We start from the raw sequence: 23,253 nt of genomic DNA on the forward strand, positions 1-23,253 counted from the left end.
AAACGATCCAATCTGTTAAGAGTGTGCCACCCCTTGATGTGTACGCTTTCAAACCACAGTTATAATATATTCCCCGAGGTCAAAATTTATTATCCACTAAAATACCTGTATTGCTGCAAGAAAGCGGCTGTTGACTAGAAAAAGCCACTGTTATTAATTCGCATTAACTTAATAGCTATAAGAGAGAAAAGGAGAGGGCGAAGGAAGAGGGGCGGGAGGAAAGAGGAGTGTAGACAGAAAGAGAGAGAGTGCGAGGCCGTAGGGGGGAATAAGGTCACGCCAGAAAGTGAGTAATGAAGGCGGTTTATCTCCGAGGAGTAACTAGCGGTGTTCGTGTAATGGGGGCATTCATCAACGCGATCTCACATCGCCTTTCCGTTCGCGTTTCAGAGTCTCATGACGATTTGCACTACGAACGGACGGTGAGAAACGGAGCTGAAACGATTTCTTTCTGCGCGCGTCTTGGAAAACCCGTTGCCACTTTGCCACGTAAGATTAATGTCGTCGAAGCGGAGTTTTCGGCACCATTAATTTTTCTGGCACATTTATTAATTTTCCGTACTCGGCAGTCGTTCAGCACAGAGTTTAAGATCTTGACGTTAAGCTGACGAGCAATCGTCTTTCTTATTCCTATTTCCTTTTGCATCTTTCTTTCAACGTTTTTTTATTCCAACACACGTATAGTCATAAGATTGGATCATGTACTGTGTGATATACGATTACAATTAAAAGTTACATTATTTCTTCAAAATTTATCGTAGGTAATGAAATAAGAAAGTTTATAATTTTGTTTAATTTATCTTTCTTACATATTCGTTATCACTTAATCGTTTTTTATTCTATTGTAATCGTGTGTTTAAACAGTTCAAATTTATTTTATCGATCATGCAGAATCTATGAAATTTTACGTTGTACGTTTAATCGTAGAACGCACATTGTTGTATATGATACAACGCGGCACTACCACTATGTGACATCAGGAGGATAACGGCAACAATAACAATAACAACAACAGCGAAGCATCAACGACGAACACGATATACACGCGCTGAACACGCAACAAGCACAGCGGGCAGCCATATTATTACCGTCTTTTCGCAGTCCGCGCCTCTGTAATTATGATTTTATTTTTATGGACATAAATTATACAGGCTGCCTAGCTGTGTCATTATACGGCATTTTAATTCAAGGTTGTAGACATAATGGTAACCCGCACCACGGACTCGCTGCTCACCTGCCCAGTGAAGAGAGGAGAAGAAGGAAGAAACGTGCACGTCAGGGGTAAGGAGGGAACCTCGCTAGTGGGGAGACGGCCACTTTGCCTCTTGTTACCTGTACGCTCCTGCGTTTATTTTTCTGCTTCCTTTGCACTCTCATTTCCTTGCTTTCCGAGCTGACGATCAATCTACATAACGCTCGACCTTTTTTCAATTTGAATTATTGCTCGCGAATATGTTCTACGAAGTGGAAATACGTCATCTGCGTTCGTTTATTTTATATAAGATAAGATTGAAGTTCTACCGTTAACGGAAAAAGACTTTCTGCTTTCGCCACTGATACATCGTATTATATATATACATCTATATTATTCCACATATATAAATCTTTTATAAAATTTCAGAAAAATTCAACAAGGAGTAGCTTGCAAACAATATGTTTATTACTTTATAATAGAACTTGGTAAAAAATTAGAATAAACATATCGTTTTCTTCTCCTATAAAATTAGTTAAAGGTAAAAAATGTTAATAATGCAAACAAATCATTGTAAACTAATTACAATATTTTACTCACGTCAAAATGGTAATAGATAACTTGTGTAATATAAAATTATACTAAATCGTGTATCTTCTAGTTTATCCAACTAAATTATGGCTTTAAGTATACATCATATGTTCGTGTTTAACACTTTAATTAATATAAGATGAACTATTTTTAGTTTCTTTTTGTTTAATGAACGTGATGAGTATTAAATTTGCTTTATCTACATAAAGATCGGAAGGATATTTATCATACTAAAACACATAACTACATAAAGTAAAAAATAACTGAGTAAATTACGATATCTAATAGTAATCTCGCATAATACCTAAAAGAAAGTATAAATCTATTTTTAACGAAAACCAAAACACGAGTGGAAGGAAAGATGGTATCGTTTCGTATGGCCTGCATGTTTATCTCTATAATATGCGAGTTTTTTGTACTTCCGTTTCCTTGTAATTCTAACAAGCGTGATCACGGACTGATTAAATCGTGTGACGCTTTGCCCACGTACGTAATTATATAACTTTTTAGTGAACATTGATTAATTATTCTCACTCGCGTCATTAAGGGAACTTCCGTCAGAGTCACTAAGAAAGTTTGCGCAAACATTCTACTCCGTTAAATTTGTGGAATTATGAGATCTTATTTTTTAATGACATTAGCAGATATTACGAATAATCTCAGAAATTTTTCGTAATATTAATTTGCAATGGTATGAGATTATTCATAACTTATCTATATAATTCAAAATGAAAGAAATAACATTTGTAACTTATAAACGGCTTGCTTATAATACAGATTATATTATTCGTAAGTACAGAAAATTGCAAGAATTATACAAAATGTAGCAATCCGAATCCATTTTGTAAATATTTAAATACTTCGCATTTAATTTTTAACTGTACAATACATATTACGTTTTCATCGATATCCCGAACATCGCTTGCCTAAGAGTTTATTCAGCGCCATACACGTGAATGATATTCCTCAAATATTCTATGACTGTAATTTAAGTGCAATTTTAAAAGGCAGTACAGTGCTTCAAGGTCCTGGTGATTACGTAGAATAATTATGTAGCGGTCCGTTGTTACGTTATTACGGCCGCTGGAATTATACTTAATTTGTAGTCATAAGTATACCCTACTTTGGTTTACTTTTGACAGTAATTCGTACTTTCTTGGAACTGCCGCTCCTATTCTGAACAATGACGCCTCCCTAAGAATCCGGTAATTCATTTCGTACGATTGCGTCAAGAACTTTTACCGCTTGTCTCGTAGACTATAATGCTTCGAATCCTATAGGTAGAATTTGAAAACTTAACTTTATTCTTTTGGCTGTCTTTTTTTACAAATAAGAGAATTACCCTTCAATTACTAAATATCTTGAAGTATTAAATTCGGTAACGTAAGTAAATAAAAACTCAAACAAAAATATTACTTTTTTAAAGTGTTTGTAACGACGAATAGCAAAATCATACACAATAATTTGATGACATTGACATATAACTGGGTAATGAACTAATTTTAATTACGCATTTTAGGGAAAGTATTGAATTCAGTGTCACTCTTGTTTTCCATGAATTCAGGAAAGAAACATATTATTCACATATTTGCGTCATTTTAGTGTTAAATATACTTCTCTCGTATTTACAAAATTATGAAACTATGAAACGACTTCCATTTTAAGACGATTAAAATTAGTGTACAAAACGAAAAGGTTAGCATTTATAATTTCAATTTGTTTTATAGAATTTGATCAATGATGCATCACTACTCAACAAAAATAAGACGATATTTTATTTGAAGGACGATACAATCAATTTTGTTTCAAACAGATATGTACATATATAAATCGCTTATAACACATAAACGGTGAAATGTCACTGGAAATAAACATTAGAATGATAGATATTTTCGAAAATTCGTAAACAAATGCTGACATAAAAAAAGAGGAAAGAAAGAAAACAGAGGAAGTGGGAAGAAGAAAGAAAAGAAAATTGGCTAGAGCGACTATTATTGATAAAACTAAAGTGAAAGGGTAAGGACCAGTGACTCTTGTTCTTTCAAAAATGATCATCGATCCTGTCAGTTGAGATAGAACAAAATCGGGGGTTCGTTCGCTTTTTGTCGATGAATGGGACAAGGATCAACACGTACGGTAGTCGGTAATACTCGATGTTGCGAACGCTCGGCAGAGTGGCAAGCTGTCAGCCCGCCGCCGTGCTGTCAGTCTCCTGTCTGGTTGCTGTCTATCTGTCATTCACTCACTCAACCCACTCATTCGGACAACCCATCTCCCGGACTTTTTTGGCGTTCTCCTACCTCTTTTTTTTAATCTCTCTTTTTCGTGACTGATGTTCAAACTCGTTGGCCCCGTTACAACGCCGCCCGTACGCATCTGCCTGCGAAAATATTTTTTCGGCTCGTGCTAAGCCAACCTCCAACGATATCCAGCCGCGTTGTCCTGCGAAAAATTCATTCCAGATGCGCGACGCACTCACTGTGGTCCGAAATTGTTTTCGCTATTCTGCCAAACCAATAATCATCCTGTCATATTAATTAGCATTGAATATTTTTAAAAGATCAATAAGATGAAATAAAATCGGTCACAAAATTGTAAAAGATTTTCAGGATTTAGTATTTAAACGAATTAATCGAATTTTTCGTTCCTTATTCATTTATTTGTAGTTCGTATCCAAAAAAAAAAAAAAGAAACGGGATCATTTTCGTTAAAGTAAGAGTTGGAGTTTTTATCAAAAGAGATCAAGGAGAACAGATGTAATTAAATTAAACAGTTAACACTTCCTAATTCTGATCCTGATTTAGTTGATACTATGCCCGTAATTCTTTCCGATTTTTAGGTTATACAAGTCATTTGAATGTAATTATTTTTCAATTTAGAACATATGAAGGCACAATAACATATGAATTAATATCGTAATTACATTTCTCAATATTTATTGCAGTGGTAAATGTATCTGGACGTTCGTCATCATCGATTACGTAAATTAAACGGAAAACGGAACTGGCTTTTGTCTAGCAGGAAGAAATATGAAAATTTTGCGACACAATGCAACGATACACAGAATCTCGACCCCTTCACACACTTACAGACGGTTTGGATATAAATCACGCGGATTTACGGCCTCAGTTAAAAAGGGTAACGCAATATTTATAGTCATCTCGCACAGTTACATATAACAAATTGAACTTTTATATAAACGCGCTCACGTCCAAAAGCCTTATGGCAGGCACAGATTTTAATTATCGATATCGATTTATTGCCAATACATATTAATGCAGCAGCAAGCTACCTCACATACGGGTGTTTATTCATATTGATGGAACCAGATTGAAACATAAACCGGATATGCAAACAACTACAGGTTTAATCGTTCGATAGTGCTCCATAAAAAAAGTAATTTTACACACGAATTGACGCAAAAATTATTATTCTACATCATTCGCTTTCTACTTATTATTAAATTATTCCAAACCAAGTATACACAATATGAGATTGTGGAATTCCAGAAAAACAAAAAATACTGATAATTGGTTTCGCGAGGAAATAATTAAATTTGCTTGATATTTGAATATATAAATCAATATGCAAATATACATTTGTGCTCTTTGTGAAACTCTAAAGTGAGAGTAAAAGATACGAAGAAAATTATATTCAATGAGATAAAAACATATTATAAGAAAAGGCATAACCATAAAATCGTACACAATGTATCATATTACATATCATAAAAACAATATTGAAAGAACGAAAACCAATAAATCACTATAAATAATTATTTTATTAGGAATATCTTCGTTTAACCAAATCTTTTTTCAACAAAAGTCTGTACTTTTTTATTATATTTGTACTATGTTATTATATTTCTAATAACAGTGTTGGGAGCATGTTATAGAAGAGGTAATGAGTTTCAGCTTGGTACTGTACAAATTCGTAATTGTATAAAACAGGAAATCTCAGGCGCGTTAATTAATCTCTTGTTTAATTAACCAACGCGGATGGAGGTATCTAACAATGAGAGCAGTAAGTCATTTCAGCACAAGGAAAATCATGTAGCGAAACTGAATTATACCAATTTACACACGCGAAATAGTCATTAAAACATGATCTGGATGTTGAATGCACAGGACTGAAAAATACATATATTGTAGATAATAAAACACGGTGCATTTGAGGACATTGACGAAGTCTCAATGATAGCTGGAAACAGACGCTACAAAGAAAAAGATGCGAAGAAGCGGAACTCGTAACGACTAACGATTCCGTCCATTTTCTTTTATAACCTTCATTACAGCACAAAAATCAACCATTTTCAGTGCCTGCTGAATCTTTGACACGTACTTACACGACAAACTGTTTATCTTTAGATTGTTTGTTACTTCTCTCTTTGTACATGATTTTAAATAGAACTTAAGAGGTTTAATTTATGTCTCGTATATTATTACTTGATAATGGTTATTATCTTTGTTTTCGATGCTGTAGCTATGTTTATTACCACTGTTATAAATGACATAAAATAACATAAAGCAAACTATATTAAAGTAGACGTAAAGTTGACATAATTTTTGTATAAGGGGCAAATGACGCAATCTTTGATTAGATTGCTTCATGAGTTTCATCAGTTTTGAAAAAAAGTTTAATTATCTATAATTTGTTTACCTAATTATCGTACTCGTAATTAGATCTACGCATATAAATAAAAAAAAATCCGTATACAAAATGTCAATAAAAAGTATCTACATAAGAAAATAGATTTTCATTAATTTTATTAATGTAGAATGAGGAAATACTCCACAGGAATATGCAATTATTATAAAAGAGAAATCGTTCATAAAATTTAATGACTTACATCATAACATTGGAATAATCATACACAAAACATTTGTCTACCTACAAATTAAATAACTTACAGTCCCAAGTAAAAATTGTTAATCATAAAGTTTGATAGAATAATGATCGCTAGATTAATATTATGTTAAAATTTAGTAGAATAATTAAATCTGACTGTAGTTCTTAATGGCCTAGGCGTTGAGTACACTAATTTTTTTGTAAGATTTGACAGAATTATTTATCAGTCTTGCGTAATTATCAGTTTTAACGAGTTCATATTTTTCAGAAATGCTTCATAACCTCTTTCTTGTTTCTGCCAAAAAATGTTTTATTGAATCTTCTGTTAAATATTTGAAAACTGATTAAGAATAGAGTTTATACATTTGGAAACATAATACTATTTTCCTTTTCCTACTATTTGTATAATAGTGTCATATACCCCTATTAAAGTTTCTTCCATTTCTTCTTTCAAATAACTGAATTGAATGATTTAAAAAATTCAATATACAACAAACGAAAAGAGAATATTTATTACATATTTAGATCAATAGTATACGTATAGTAAATGCTTTCAGCTGCAATAAAGGAAGCAGACATGGCAGAGTAAATCAGTGAGAGATCGCGAAATACATATCACCATCGCTGCAACAGGGCGTGAAAAGAGCTTTACCAAATCTCTGGCAGAATTCCCAAGGAAGTCTGAAGGAGAATGATCCGTAGTAGTACAACCTTGAAAGCAGTAAAGTGGTCGAGTAATACCAAGAAAGTAAAATAACTACTTAGTTGAGTAATAAATCGATTTTCGCAAAGGACAAAATTAATTTTATGTTTTTAGTCAATGTAATAACTTTATTTGAATAATATTTGATTAAAGATAATTTGAAATAACATAGAATCTTCATATATCGAAAATTAATAAATTGTTCGGAAATAATTAATTATGATACAAACTATTGTTTTATATTGTTATTGATATTAAAAAGTACATAATTATTAAAATAAGTTAACAGTTTCTGTATGTGTGAAACATATCGTATATTGTTGATTTTTAAGCTTGCTTAAAAAACTGATATCTATGGTAATACATGGATTATTATCTTAGCTTGAATAGATATGAAATTGATATTGACTAATATGGAATATGCCTACATATTTATCGTTGGACGCATTATTGTGATGTTGCTCAAAATAGAAAATGGATGTCCTCTATGAACCGAAAGGCAAGCATTGACTGTCAAGAAGTCAAGTGCAGACACTTTCGGCATACTTATACGGTAGGATGCAGCGAATCCCTTCGAAGTGCCATCAATTTCTCGGTTTCCCGGTAGCTAGGTAGACGAACTCGGCTGAGTAAATCGCAGCGTATCATCGTCTCTGCAACAGGGCGTGAAAGGGGCTTTACCGAATCTCTGGCAGCATTCCCGGAAAAGTCTGAAGGAAAAAGGCTCACGGAAGGACGCGGCAGCGGGTGAGGCGAGTGAACAGAAGCAAAGGAAGGAAGATGACTGCTCGGTTGAGTAATGGATCAATTTATTTGCTGGCTGTAGGTACCTACCGGGGGTAGTAGATACGTATATAGGCGGCGTATAACAGGCCAGAGAAATGGCTACGTTGGATCCCCCGTGTGTCGGGTAGAAAGATGTGCTGCGGGATGCGGGCCGCTAGGAGACGATTTTCCTATCTCTTTCCGACTCTCACTTCTCAGCATCTTCTTCTTCCGTTCCTACTGCCGTCACCTTTTCCTCTCGCCCCTCTACCACCTATTCCTTCTCTTCGTCTTCTTTCTCCAACGCGTTGCTCAGCAGTCTCTTTCGCCAAGAAGATCGTATTTATTTCCACGGTGGTGAGAATGGATAGCGTTCCCGTGATCTATGTCTCGGCGCAGACACATCTCATTTACTCTGCGAAGCATAATTCCTTAACACTTTTTTGGGGAAAAGCGCTCATATATCTTGGTTACGCCACCAAGTCGCGCGAACTCCAACGCCTGGCACACTCGTACCAGCAATTCCGACTCTTGCTGTATCTTTCTCCGATATTTTATATTCGCCGTTCCTCTTTGGATTTGCTCGGCTCTCGGTTTGATTTAGGCTTTACGCTGTACCGTTTTGGAACCACCGTTTCGTTGTTCCTTAGCGGCTAGAACGAACTGTGGCACCGTTAAAAGGTGTAACGCTTGTCATCCCATGATCTTTTTACCGTAACGTCGCTCTTTTGTCTCTTGAGATACATTAACCATACATTATGCTTAATATAAATATCCAATATCCGATTTCGATATTTCTTGCTTGATCCAATGATTCATGGCTTACCCAGTTTCTGTACGCTGTTCACAAATAAGGAATCTCACAGATAAAGTGACACGCGATACGTTATATTCATGAACAGGTTTTCGTGTTTATAGTTGCAATCTTCCTTTTCCATGTACTAAGATAAATGGCTGTTTCTGATATCGATATATAATTTGCGTAACCAGGAAGCTGATGCACGATATTCGTGCGAAAACCCGTATACATATTAAACTCGTTGACATATATCGTTTCGTAATACATAATGGAAAAATGGAAAAATCATTTATCATATAAGAAATTTTTACCGCAATTTTATTCATTGTGTTTGAAAGAATTTGTTTCTATTCTAAATGGTGTTTTTAAATTTTCGTATGACTATAAAATATTCTAGCGCTAAATAGCGTAGTATACAAAATAATAACTTTTATTTGCCAAAACGAATATAAAAATTACTTCTTTAAACACTTACTGAAAATTAACATGAATCCTCTGCTTTGCATATAAAGTACCTACTATAATCTTAAGGCATCATACAGGATTTGCAAATTACAATTAGTTATATGGTAAATTTGTCGCATTAAGCTGACCACGATTGCTATTTAACTGCCAAGCATGACTATTCATTTTTTTAATTGCAAACATTCGTGCATAAAGTGCAAAATGTGACAATTCATATACAGATATTAAAAAAAACTTTCTTCAACGTGTTGTAATAGTCTAACTGCGTTTCCAATGAAATCATATGCACCGTATTAAAAATAAATAATTACAACTAAATGCCAAGCCAATCAACTTTTTGTTGATTATAAGTAGTAGCTAATAATACGTGTGGGTACGGAGTTCCTAATTAAGAATCATATGTGTAAGTAGCAATAAGAGAATTATAATTGTCAACACAAAAATGTACAATAAAAATACGTATTTTTTAGCAATTAATAATACAATATTTATATAAAGATAACAAAATTTATTAAATATAAAAATTGACAATTTTTTCAGTAGAATATTGTTATAGTATGCGAAGATAATAAAAAAGTAGCGCTCTTCTTTTATATCTCTTATCTAAATCGCACATTTAAAGTTACAATAATATACCAAATAGGTATATTATTAATCTGTCAATTTAATGTAGCGATAAAGTAAATAATTGCAAAATGATGTTTGTCGAAATGTCCGGGCAAATTCGTTACACGGAATTTCGAACACAAGAATTAATTTCAAAAGGGTTGATAATACATACTCGTTTTACGGCTTGAAATAATATCAGATACGAAGCATATATAAATCGTTCTGTGGAGAACGGCAAACAAGTGTCGAATTAGAAGGTTGTCGATTGGCGGACGCCGCAGGTGGATATTTATACAGCATCAGAAGTACCTGTATCGCAATCATTAATAAATAACGGCATTATGCAAATGAGCAATTTGTCTCTGGGCGGTAGGGCCGCACGAGCCTTCTCCGGTGTAGTCATTTTAAATATAAAATGAAAGTACAAACGTAACGCATGGCAATTTATTTTGGCCGACTGTCACGGTGCGGTAGAGCGGTGGCTCACATTTATAATGAGAAGACAAATGATGCGTTACGATGTGTCCGCATGCCTGTACAAGCACGTATGAGCGCAATGATGACCGACCATTAATTTATCGCACGGCGCAACACGACGAAACTAGGGCTCCCGTCAACGAGTTTTTCGTGTTGATGCCATTTTCGTTGTACCTTTTCTCGTTGTACGTGTTTTATTACACGCCTAAATGGAGACACCGAACCTTTCTCTTTCTCCATCTACACAACATCAGATTATCGTTCGACTCTCGCGAGTTTCATTATTCCCTTTTTCCTTTTTGTTCCTTCGATATTTATTAATGAACACCAATTTGTATGAGTTTCAAATGAATTTACACTCTATCGATAGAAGAGCTTTATCATTCGTTGAGTCCTGCAATCATTACACCTCAGCTACCTACTTGTAAATATCTTATTATGCATTTTCAATGCTGTAATGCAAATTGTTTATAAGGAAAATTAAATGCGTATTTAATTTGTTTGCTAGTTAAATGAATTAATTAGACAAATGTAAATACTAGATGCAAGGACAGGTAGTGTCACGATCACCGCAGCAGAATTCTACGCTTTTAAATTAATAGAAATCTGTTTAAAAAGTTGTAGCAAAATTGTTCTTGACATTAAAATTAAAGATCCAATTTGTTTGCTTGCATTCTATTTTACTCATCACGAAGACCAAACTTGTCAAAGGAACTATGAGTTGTAATTCTACCATTCTCCTCAAATGGTGTTAAAGTTCTATTGCCTTTTACATTGACATTATGTATTTGCAATATGTTTACATTTTGTAGCCAGATGAAAAGTAAATACCATGATATTAATGAGAACGCAGCAAATTATTCCTTAGCACAAGAGGTAGTTTACCCCAAATACAATAATGAAGCAATTAACTTCATGATTTCAAAATATTACAAAATTACTTACTATATGGTGTAACTTTCCAAACAAAAATTGAACGGCATCGAAGATACGACTTGATGCCATTAGATTTTTTGCAAGTGGATACGTCGAATACTCACTAAATAAAATATGTTTTTTAAAAATAGAATCACATTTCCTTATATGTTCATCTCATTATTCCATACAGAAAAATATCAAGTCGTCCATGCCAAAAGAAAATTGATTCAGGAGAAACTTTAATTGATATTTTAATAAATTATGATTTTGAAGCAACACAACAAAAATAATGAACGAATCCTCTGATCTAGTGTTTTGATATGACTAACATATTTAATATTATTATGAATAAGTAATTGTTATACATAGGATGTCTCAAGTCTTTCTCGTTAAACCGTGTTAACATATCCTATAAATAAAAACAAAAAAGAAAATATTGTGTAAGTATGCAAGTTCATAAATGCCTTATTGTATATTATTAAAATAATATATATTATATATAAATATAGTATGTATATAATATATATAAATAATACTATATATATTATTAAAAAGTTATAATAGGAAAAGTAATATACTCCGAGATAGTAATATACTCCTTTTTCATTCGATACATCATGGAAATAGATTAATCACGCTCACTCTAATGTTATTTCAGAATTTTTACGAACACTGATTGATATCGATAAAATGTTCAATCTATCGGACTATGTTTGATGTTCTACCATTCCAGTGGCCGTACTCTTTAATCCTACAGTGTGTACCTTGGACCTGGCAGGCCTATTTCCCTTTCTCCTCAGTGTAATTATTATTTCATCAGCTTTCATGTGGAAAATAATCATCAAGATTCAAAGATGTGTATATTTGTATTAATATTAACAATTCAAAGTACTGTAGTAAAAGGGTGTAATTAAAGAAATGTATATTTGACAACATAAAACATAGGGGCATAGGCCTGTTAAGCTCAACGTGTGTCCTGTAGGGTTAATCCTCGCTCGCCACGTCAAGACTTTTCTTATATAATGCCCTAGAAGTAAAAATTCAGTGTCACAATATATGATTTTGTGGCCCCAAAAATTGCTCTTTAATGACTTATAGATCGAAGGGATCAAAACATATAATTAGTTAACCATTGTATCGGTCGAAATACTACTTCGTTATTTCCTATTTCTACTGATGCGATTTCATAGATCATTTATGCAGCTATATTTAATATAATATTCTTTGCTGTTCCTACTTGTAGATTATGTTGGCATCGTTTGGTATATAAATCCTGAGTCTTCCTACATATGTAATCTGAAATACAATTTTTGTATTTTTTATTTTTGTATTTGTATATCTTTTTTCAATGCTAAGAAATTATAATTGTTGAATCCGTAAGAATTTTATGATAATTTATAATAAATTGCAAAATATGATTAATATGCAAAAGTATTGTATTATGAAAACATAAAAATTATTATAGTTAGGCATAATACCATACCACAGATTCCTCAAAACTGCTTTTATATTACTCAATTGCTTTTATATTACTAAGTCATTCTTGGTAATAGCAACACACCAATGTAGTTGTTGCATATCTAATTATTGTAATATATTCATACTGAAATTTCTATCTCTTTAGATATAGGTATTTTTAATCAGTAACAGGCATTTCTAATTAATAGTAATAAAATTTCCAATCGGAAAAACCGCCATGTTACGAGGATAAATGTTTACGAAAGATTTTGTAACACGTATGACGCATAGCACGAAATGAGTGATGGAGCCACGAGGTTTTCGTCGTGATACCATCGACACTATCTGTCCACGACAACTATATCAAACAATAATGGTAAATAACGTTCGATAAATCTCTTTGTGACATTTTCACCATTAATGGCCATATGTAATACATCAATGTTGGCAAGAACAAATACACTGTATCTAGAAGAGTATTGTTTAGAAAATAAAATTCTGTCAAGGTATCTATTGTGAAATCAATTAGGTTTTTAACAATAGTAATCTTTCATAATTTATAATTAATATAGCTTCTATTTCTTATCTTTAGTAATTACTATAGCATCTAATATTAATTACATGCTTCTGTGAATTTTGAAATCATAGTTTTAGGAACAGTAAAAGTTGTTAATGAAAATATTACAAATAATGCTTCGAATTACTATATCCAATTTATTTACGTTCTTAAATATTTGTACAAATATTAATTCGCAATGTTACATTTGGTTCAAAGATATTTATGGATTGTTACATGAAAACTCTGTTTATAAAATTTAGGATAAGGTATGCATATGAATAAGCAACAATAAATGGCAGTATGCACATTTTATTATGTTAAATTTTGAGGATTTTGTAAGCTTTATTTTTTTATTGTATTGTGTTTATTGTTTCTAAATATTATAATTAAATGTTATAAATATATTGTGTCTAAATTTCTAAATTCCTATTAATTAACATATAACTTGTGTATAAATATCTACATATAATTAAAAACTACACTGATTATTGTTCATAATTCGATATCATAATAATTATGTAAGTTGTATTAATTTTAATTGTACATTTGCAATTCTATAATGAAATCGTTTTCTTGAAGAAACATTAAAAAGACAGAGAGGTACATATGTTTGATATATACGCAGATAAAATAAAATTAAATAGACCTTGAACGAAGTTGAATATTCCTACGAGTAATATTGAAAAATTAGTTTTTCAAAGCAAGGTATCCGTTATATGTATGAACTGGATTAGACCTTGTATATACATGTATCTGTTTCATGAAGCAACTTGTATGCAGGTCTAACCTGGCACATTATTCCAGACTGTAGATTAGTTGTTACCCAGAGTTTAGCACTAACTTCATGCGTGTGATAATCTCCAGCTTATACTACAAACCACGTACGATATGATGTTGTAACGTAGTTTACAGAAATATGTGAAGGTTATTTCATTTACGAATCGTATTTGTAAAAGTGTGTTATATGATGTTATTAGAAATGAACATACAACTTGAACATCTTATATATGCACTACCGTCTAATATGATTTTATCTTCGTTTTTACGTTATAATACCATCTAATTATTTATGCATATATATTTTCCTTTCTATTATAATGATTTCTAAACAAAAGAAACAATTCTGTTTTCCTCTATGCGATTATTTTATTTGTTCTGCATGCGACTATTGAAACTGTTCCTTTTTGTATTTAATTTATTGATATAACAATATAAATTACAATAACATATATATGAGTATTACAATAACCCCAATTACGATAAATAATAACAAATTCACAGAAGGAATTCTTCGCGTTTTAACTTTTTGATCACAAAGAAAAATAGAATTCTAATAATATAAAGGAATTATGGTGAAAATAATGAACATTATGTAATGTTTCTCGATCTTTATCTTTCCGTTAAATGTATTCCTTGTGCAATTATGCTAGTACGAATGAATCGACGTCACGGAAGCCAGTGATTAATAGTAGTTAATAACAGGTTATTTTAAAATTTATTCATAATTCCTGTCATGGTTGGCAGCATAAATGTATGATGATCTATTTATTTATAGTATACGAGAAAACTGGTGTGCTTAATGAAGATTTTCAAGAGAAAAAACAATTGTGGAAATGAATTACTGCTTTTAGCACATATCGGGCAGATATATCATTATGAGTCATGTAATACAAGACAAGCTATCTTTTCAGAATTAATAGAGTGTAAAATATAAGACACGTCACATAAAATATTTTACAACAATACAAAATGATAATAGCAAATAACAAGCTGCAAAGACAGGTTTTAATTAAAGATACTATATGCTATACGTATATATGTAATATACTTGCGAACATGTAATTAAGTATTTCCTCCTTACATTTGAAGCAACAACAAAACATCACTCTACACTACTGCATGTAAATTTTTATTATTTCGACATAGTGCAAACATTTCTAATTAAATATTTCTACAGAACGAAAAAAGATGATTTTATCATTGATCACCAATTCAAGCCTTGCAATTACGTTACTGGTTTTAACTTGTCGATGTTCGTAATATCTTAATATCTCTTAAGTATCAAATATTGCGTAATATGTAGAGTATCTAAATTTATGGAAAAAGTTAAAATATAGAAATATGTAGGTGTCTTCTTCAGCATGTAACAAAGGAAATCGGAAAGTCCCGTGCCATTTTATACATAGTTAGGAATTTTGTTTTCAAACAAGCATCGGAAACGCGATTTAATTCAAGTTTGCAACATAAATATGACTATTTCTTGTAATTTGAAAAATATTCAAGAAAGAAAAAGAACATAGAAACAGAAAAAATCAAATCTACACCGATTACCTTACCTTCCATGTGTTTAACTTATCGCTATCATGGAATACCTTATCGTTGATTATAAAACTAGAGTTACTTACCATCTGACATATAATTATCGCTTTGTAACGCCTCTATGCTGCGAGTAACGATTTCATGTAGATCATATTTTCAATCTTTACGTGAACAAGCGAACATAAATTATTGTTACCTTAATGGACAGAATACATTGTTAATTCCACACGTATCATAGTAATTGCTGCCTTGTTAATAATGTAAGATATCGCAATGTATTCTTTATATAATGTTATACAGCTATATCAAAATATATTGTGAAGAACCATCTGCACTGATTTTACAAATTAATTGGCGCAGATAAAATTTACCTTTATGTCAATCGATCATATATTTTTTTAATCCTTTAAAGCTGATAAATGGAAAAAGACGTTAAATCGATGGCTTGATGCAAAATATCACTTTATATTTATTTATGAATAGAGTCCATAATTCAATGAATGATATATGTACATATTTGCAAGAATATTCGCTCACTGCCTTTCCTATTGCAACAGATGCTCGAAGATATTGTGCTAGATAAACTTGAATTCATTTTAAGAAATATCGATCACTATTATATCATTTCCAAAGTTCAACTCCACAACTGGAATTTTACACATCATATAAAAAAAATAAAGAAATGATATAGAAAATCAGGATTTAATGTAAAGAGATTGCATCGACAATGTGTAGGTTCTTTCTTTACTTTCAATCATTTCACTAAGTAAATATATACATGATAATTATTATACCTTAAATGATTCAATTGATACAAACGTTGAATAAAAATACGGTATGATTACTTTTATTTTAAGTTTCAAAATTCACTATATTGTTCCTCTTGACTCTATTTAGTTATGTATCATTTACATACAATTTTTAATACGATATCATTATTTTGATTATATTTTCGTTTATATGTATGTTGCTTTAAAATATTTATAGAACTAAAAAAATATAAATTTTACAGATTATCAATTTGTTGAATATACAGTATAAAGTAACGTAGAATTAAAACGGCATTTTCTACAAAATTATAATAATATTTATAAATGTGTAAGTAATTATACAAGTTTCATCATACCTGATACATTGGTATTTTGCATATTTTAATGGAGGACAAACACGAGGAAAGAATGGTTTGCATCTAGTAATCGAATAAACATTTAATTTCTATATACCGAAAGTGGTAAATCTCAAATGATGTAGTATCATTGGCGATGCGTGACGCATAGAAATCAATCGTGAGTGATTTAGATGAATTTTATACCGACGTCAAACATTTATTTCACGTGTGTCGAGCATAATAATTAATTGCTCCAATCGACATGCATTAAGAAACCGTGGTATTGAACCGCTCATTAAGTATGCATCGTCCGACGTTTCCCTCTAAGGAACTGTGCACCTTCTGACGGTAACGGTTGCCAACGCTGCAGAACTGCTGGATTGCATGTACTGAAAGGTTACCGGCAATAAAATACTCCGTGTCTAAAGGCTATTAATGTCTCGGTGCAACGCCAAGCATCGTTTCCATCGACACTTTATTTCTATGCGTACTCGCGTCAAAGAACTGAGGCCTTTCTACCGTAGTCTTGTAGCATTAGTCACTGACTGATTGCCGGTTTTACGGGGAAGCATTTCAAAACCCTGCGGGAAATAACCTGTGTAGAAATATTCTGCACGCTTTCTTACAGTCTCACCACTCTACAGTATTCTCATTAACGCATAAGAAATTAACATTTTTCAAGTTTCAACATTTTTTCCTCTCAACAACTAGCAACTTCTGCTAACCAATACACTGTAAGTGAAACAGAATGTGAAGAATATGAAATAAGTCAAAGAGAATATGAAGCAGACTACAATTTGAAATTTGTACGGAATTTCAATTTTAATGAACTAATGCTGACATATATGTTAAGAGTATACATATAACAATTTTTAAACTTATAGATGCTATTGTCAGTAGAAATATGACGTTGTTAAACTCAAATTTCACCTAACTACAATAATGTAAATGGATATAAACAGCATAATATGTATTAGGGGTTGTTGAAATGATCTAAATATTCTCTATTCTACCAGTAATAAAACAGTACGACAGGCAATTTAAAAACATGTAAGTGACCGTGAAATCTTCGAAAATTCTTCACCTCCACAAAAATTATTACTACCATATTATGGACCCTCCGACTACAACATTCACAAGTAAAATTTCTCTATAACAGAGAATAACAGAAATATTCAAGATAAAAGCTAATACCCCAATCGGTATACATATACAAGCGAGTAGAATATTCCTCAAGACTATAGAATATTATTTAAGACTTACAGCTGATATATATCTGTATCTTCAATATGCATTATTTGTGAAAATACTACTAATTTCGATAGTATAACATATATATTTTAACTTTTTACTTAATATATTAAAAATTAAGAGAAATATTTGCACGATAAGTTATGGAACTGATTACATAAAATTGATCGTTTCTGAGTAAGTGCAGAAATTTCTCAAATAAAATATTAAACATTTAAAAATGTAGCCTTGGGCGGAGAAAAGACAGATCATAGAGTTCGTCGAATTTCACAACCTAGTGTTGGTGAGCAACAAACAGCTTTTTACGATGGTGTTGAGTTTTACCTACGCGTTGCATATAGTTCGTTGAGTGATTCATAAGGCGAAATGGACTCCTTTGTGGAGAAAAACAATTTCGTGTAAAACAGGGAATTAAGTACTTATCTTTACGAGCGGCCGTACAATTTTCTGAAAGAAGATACACCCGCCACCCTCAGCGGCATCTACTAGCCGAAAAAATGTATCGCGATCTCGATACTGCATTTCGACTGCATAACGTGTTTGCAGTTTGTTGGCTAAAGTTATTTTTGACGCTGGAATAGAAGCACTGAGAAAAGCGGAGACCCGATAAGGCCACAAGAAGAAACTTCAAAGATGTGTCGTGTCATTCTATCATTCTCAGGTGCATTTAGATTTTACGATGAAGCAAACGAAAAAAACGATATTTCGCGATAAGCATTATACAGGTTGCGATACATATTTGAGCCGGGTTATATCTCAAAGCCGATAAGAAACCCAAAAGAGGCTATAGAGGAAAAGGTTGAATGGTATGACAAAATCTATATTCGTAAGTGCTCACTTTTTTTCACTACGTAACAATGCAACGGCAAGTGTAATTGCACTCTTTTATTAAATAGAAGTTTATAATAGCTGTTCTGTAGGTTCCTATTAACTATTTGATACATTTCTTAATTCTCTACAAAAATATATTGAGGTACTTGAGTCGAAAACTGTTTGGCTCAAAACATATTTAAATTTCAATTTCATCAAATTTAGTGCATAAAAGATAAAGCAAATATGCTTGTTTCTTATATGTTTTAAGTTATCTATATACCAAAATTTTACAAATTTAAAATTGAAGTATCTTTAATACTTTTTCGTAGGAAATTGAAAAATTCATCTAATGATTAACAGAAACTTATAGAGTCCCATATAAAGAAAAGAGAGCAATTGTACTTTCCATTCTGTGCATCGTTGCATATTAAAAAAATGAATACCTGCAAAATTATGGATCTTATCATATCACTCAATTTTTCCCTCTGCAACTTTTTTCCATCTCTTAACGATTTCGAGATATAACCTTGTCCAATTACGTAACGCACCCGGTATGTGTCGATTTAAATATTTAAATATTTTACCTAATCTATAAACTAATCGATATTACCTATTCGTTCTCGTTTCATTAATATTTTACTTGCGTCATTTATATGAATTTTGTTTCGAAAATTATACATTGAGTACTTCATAAACATAAATTCGTGTCGCACCTTGTCGTGTTCTATGTCGTTTCCGTGATAATACAGAGTGACAGATGCTTGTCTATATCCAATGATTAGGAACTTAGAATTGACTATTAATTATACAGATGTCCTATCTGACTCAGTCTCCTCGATGATCTATGAATCTATTGATGAAATATCTTTCAGAAATAGTTTCAAAGAGTACACAATTTAGTATGGTTAGGGTTCTGATAGATGATCCCGTACAGCACGCTACAGACTATACGCAAATTAACTTTGTTTTCTCAACCGAAATCATATGTTCTTAATAGGATGCTAGGCCATTTATGACAAGAATCATTAATTTAAGTAATATTGTATATTCAGTATTGCAAAGTATATACATACTGGTATACTTGCTTACATTTACATTCTTTGATATCATAATATAATAGAATTTCATTTGTCTGAATTTGTCAGGGGATAAACAGTTTATACATTACGTCATAAAATTAAAGGACTACTAAATTTTGACCGAAAAATCGTCCATATTTAAACTGCTGTAACTTCGTGAAAAAAAATCGTACGACTTTCTACTTAGGTTCATTTTAAAGGATGAAGCCTCTACACCTTTCAACTTAGTTTTTCCAAAGATCCTTTTCTGCTGCAATACGAAGTAGGAAATTGAAGTTACTTTCCCTCTTTTCAAGTTTTACAAATTCAAACAATTCTACGGAATTTAAAAAATTATTTTTGGGATTCGTATAAAGATAACCTTTTAAAGGGAAGTTTCCATTTTACAACGACCTCTCAAAAGTTAATGTACGATTTTTAGCGCCATTTTATCGCACTTTAAATGAATAGTGAGTCGTGGGTATTGGAATAATACAAATATGTGCACAGTCGGGTTTGTACTTCGTATGTGGTATGTGTGTGTATGTATATTTAGTGTGTTTCTTTAGTTAGTAGGTATTAAAATAATTTTATCATAAAACTTTTTTGGTAATAACTTTAACATAGTAATGACCTTGACCATATCAAAAAATTATCGAAATCGGAGGTGGCTCCCTTTTTGTGAATATTTACCAGTATCTTGCTGCAATCGGAAAGTATAAAGTGTGTCAATTCATTTTTAATTTAATCTTATTGTTAATGACCTGCATACATTCCTACTGTATTATTCATAACTTCGTAATAGCGCATTTTTTATCAATAATATACAAAAGTGATACTTCGAACTGTTTGATTCTACATTCTACATCAATGCATTACTCAGTCGCCGACAATAAGTGGCATGTCAGCGAACGTAATGGCTATTATATCCTATTAATAGGCCATTACATAGGCACACTTGGATTTCATGAATGTGATTAATGGAGAGAAATGAACGCTAAGCTAACTGAACATCGATCCTTGCATATAATGTTCATGTTGTCGCGTTAACAAATGACCATTATTTATTGTGTCCTATAAACAGTTAACTGTCATATTTAGGTCGTTTACATTAATACGTCCTACAAATTTCATCTCATATTTCACCATGACCAGTAGAATTATGTGGTAACAAAAGATGGCTTGAAATTACTTTGCCGATATTCAAAGGAAGACAAATCCGTCAGTTTTTCAACATTCAAATTCCTCTCATATTGTTTTAATTATTTTTAAAATAAGTGATACGGATTTTCGGAAGCTCTACATTTTGTACATTCGCTGTTTTCTCCGCACAGCTAAATATTATTTTACAGAGTATTAAACGTTGTGCTTTGTAATAATTACCTTTCATATACAATGTACAATACACATCGCGGGCCGAAAGAATAATAGCACAACTACAAGGTTGTCAATTTTGAATTAAGTGCATTATTGGTCTCTGAAATCGAAATACCCACTCGATCTTTCTAATATAACAATTACATAATTGTAAAAATATGGCACATTTTCACATTTTATCAATTTGATAATACATTAATTATAGTATTATAATAATTATTTATTATATTAATCTCTATTATAATTATTTTAATCACGATATTTCGAAATATATTACTTTCCCAATGTTCATCGACATGTAATACGCTAGACTGCAACATTAAATACAGACGAAAGGAAGTGATCGGATTTTCACTGATCGTACTAGTACAAATCAAATCGATGGGTATAATGCGAAATGCGCTTTGTTAGAAACGATTCGTTTGAGACGCAACCAGCTTTTATACGATACATATAAACCTGAAACCGTTTGAGAATAAAAGCCGGAGACGTATGCTAGCTGCGACTAAAGCGGATCCTCGATACGATGCGTTGCACAAACCAGTTGGCCGGAATAAACGTAGTGATCATAGGTTGGCGGATCGCCAAAGCACCTATCCGCGTAAGCATTCGTCTTTTCATCGCGACGCACCTCGATTGAACCGAACAGATTGATGCGCGGCTTAAAACACGTCGACGACTGATCTGGATGATTTGAAGGCCCCTAATGTGTAGCATGATTGAAATTTTCACGACCCAAATCGCTGCCAAACGGCTGCCAGTTGTTTCGATCGTTGTGTTATCGTCGAGTGATATGCGTGGACAAAAATAAAGCTCCAACGCAACGGCTCCGTAAATTCTATTCAGAGCTCGCGCTGAATAGCAAAACTCTGGAAAACGCGTTGAATAATTGAATTAAGATTTATTTATATCTAGCAGAGAATAGTTCTTTTACAGAAATTACCTATCAAAAACGATAGAACGTAATCGATAAAATGAATACATCACGGAATTCACATTTTGCATCGAACATACCTCGAAACATATTAATATTTGACATTCTGCAGAGTTTAACTGCTATAAAATACATATTAACGTTGATCACATTAACATTTCCGTTGTCTCTGTTGTTCTACAACGATTATCCCTATTATCTATTCGATAAAAAAGGTAATAATGTGTCTTTACAGTATACTGAAAAGCATTATACATATCGTTTGGTTGACGAAAGCAAAGAGCTAAGAGATTATCTTGATAAACGGATTCTCCAAGTAAATACAGTGGCCTCGTCGAAACGTTTTCAGGCACCCTATAAATTCTAATTTAAAATCAGTGTCGCAACAAAAGGTCCTCGAAAGCGGCACACCATTTCTCAGAGTGTTCCTCGCATAGCTCATTCGTTTTATCGTCTTGAACGGCACGAGCGTCACTCTGACACCGTGATAAACAGCCGCTTCTGTCGTAAGTCAAGTCACCGTAAAATCTTGGGCATTACTTGTCGTGGTGTTTACTAAGTCAGAATGACTTGACAAGGTGAATATAGTTAGCGCTAGATCTTCGTCGCTGGTTCGCTTATTCGGCATCCAGTGACATTTATCATCGTTCCAAGCTGTGATTCAAAAGATTGAATAATTACGACATTTATACATACGATTTAACAAATATCACCAATGTAAAACGATTCTACCGGTTCGAATAACGTACTCGTATAGCGTCCTACAGAAATTCTTTGCTACTAGATAGACATGTAATAAAATAAATGGTTATCCTTTTAGCTCGTTATTTATTATAATACGTATATAATATTTCGGAACTTTATACGAATTCAATGATAACCGAAAATTAAGTATAAATTCTAAACATGATAATATATGTATACATATAAAAAAACTTGACATCAATTGTAGTGAATCAGTAAATAAAATACACAGACGTATCTATCCGCGAGAAACATTCCTGTAGTC

General features: G+C 32.3%; 1 long non-coding RNA gene across 2 annotated transcripts; it reads left to right on the forward strand.

Moving 5' to 3' along the window:
• Nucleotides 1–351: 351 nt before the first annotated feature.
• LOC117239661 lies at nt 352–7,422 on the forward strand. Of its 2 annotated transcripts, XR_004494504.1 has the most exons (5): nt 352–489; nt 928–1,112; nt 1,191–1,281; nt 4,728–4,921; nt 7,189–7,422. It is a non-coding gene; the product is annotated as an uncharacterized LOC117239661 (long non-coding RNA). The 2 variants fall into 2 exon arrangements; XR_004494503.1 differs by lacking the exons at nt 4,728–4,921; nt 7,189–7,422 and having other exon boundaries at nt 367–489; nt 1,191–1,851.
• The last annotated feature ends 15,831 nt before the right edge of the window (nt 7,423–23,253 follow it).

This window comes from Bombus vosnesenskii, unplaced genomic scaffold (genome assembly GCF_011952255.1).
Source record: "Bombus vosnesenskii isolate JDL3184/JDL3185 unplaced genomic scaffold, Bvos_JDL3184-5_v1.1 scf7180000014105, whole genome shotgun sequence".
NCBI lineage: Eukaryota > Metazoa > Arthropoda > Insecta > Hymenoptera > Apidae > Bombus > Bombus vosnesenskii.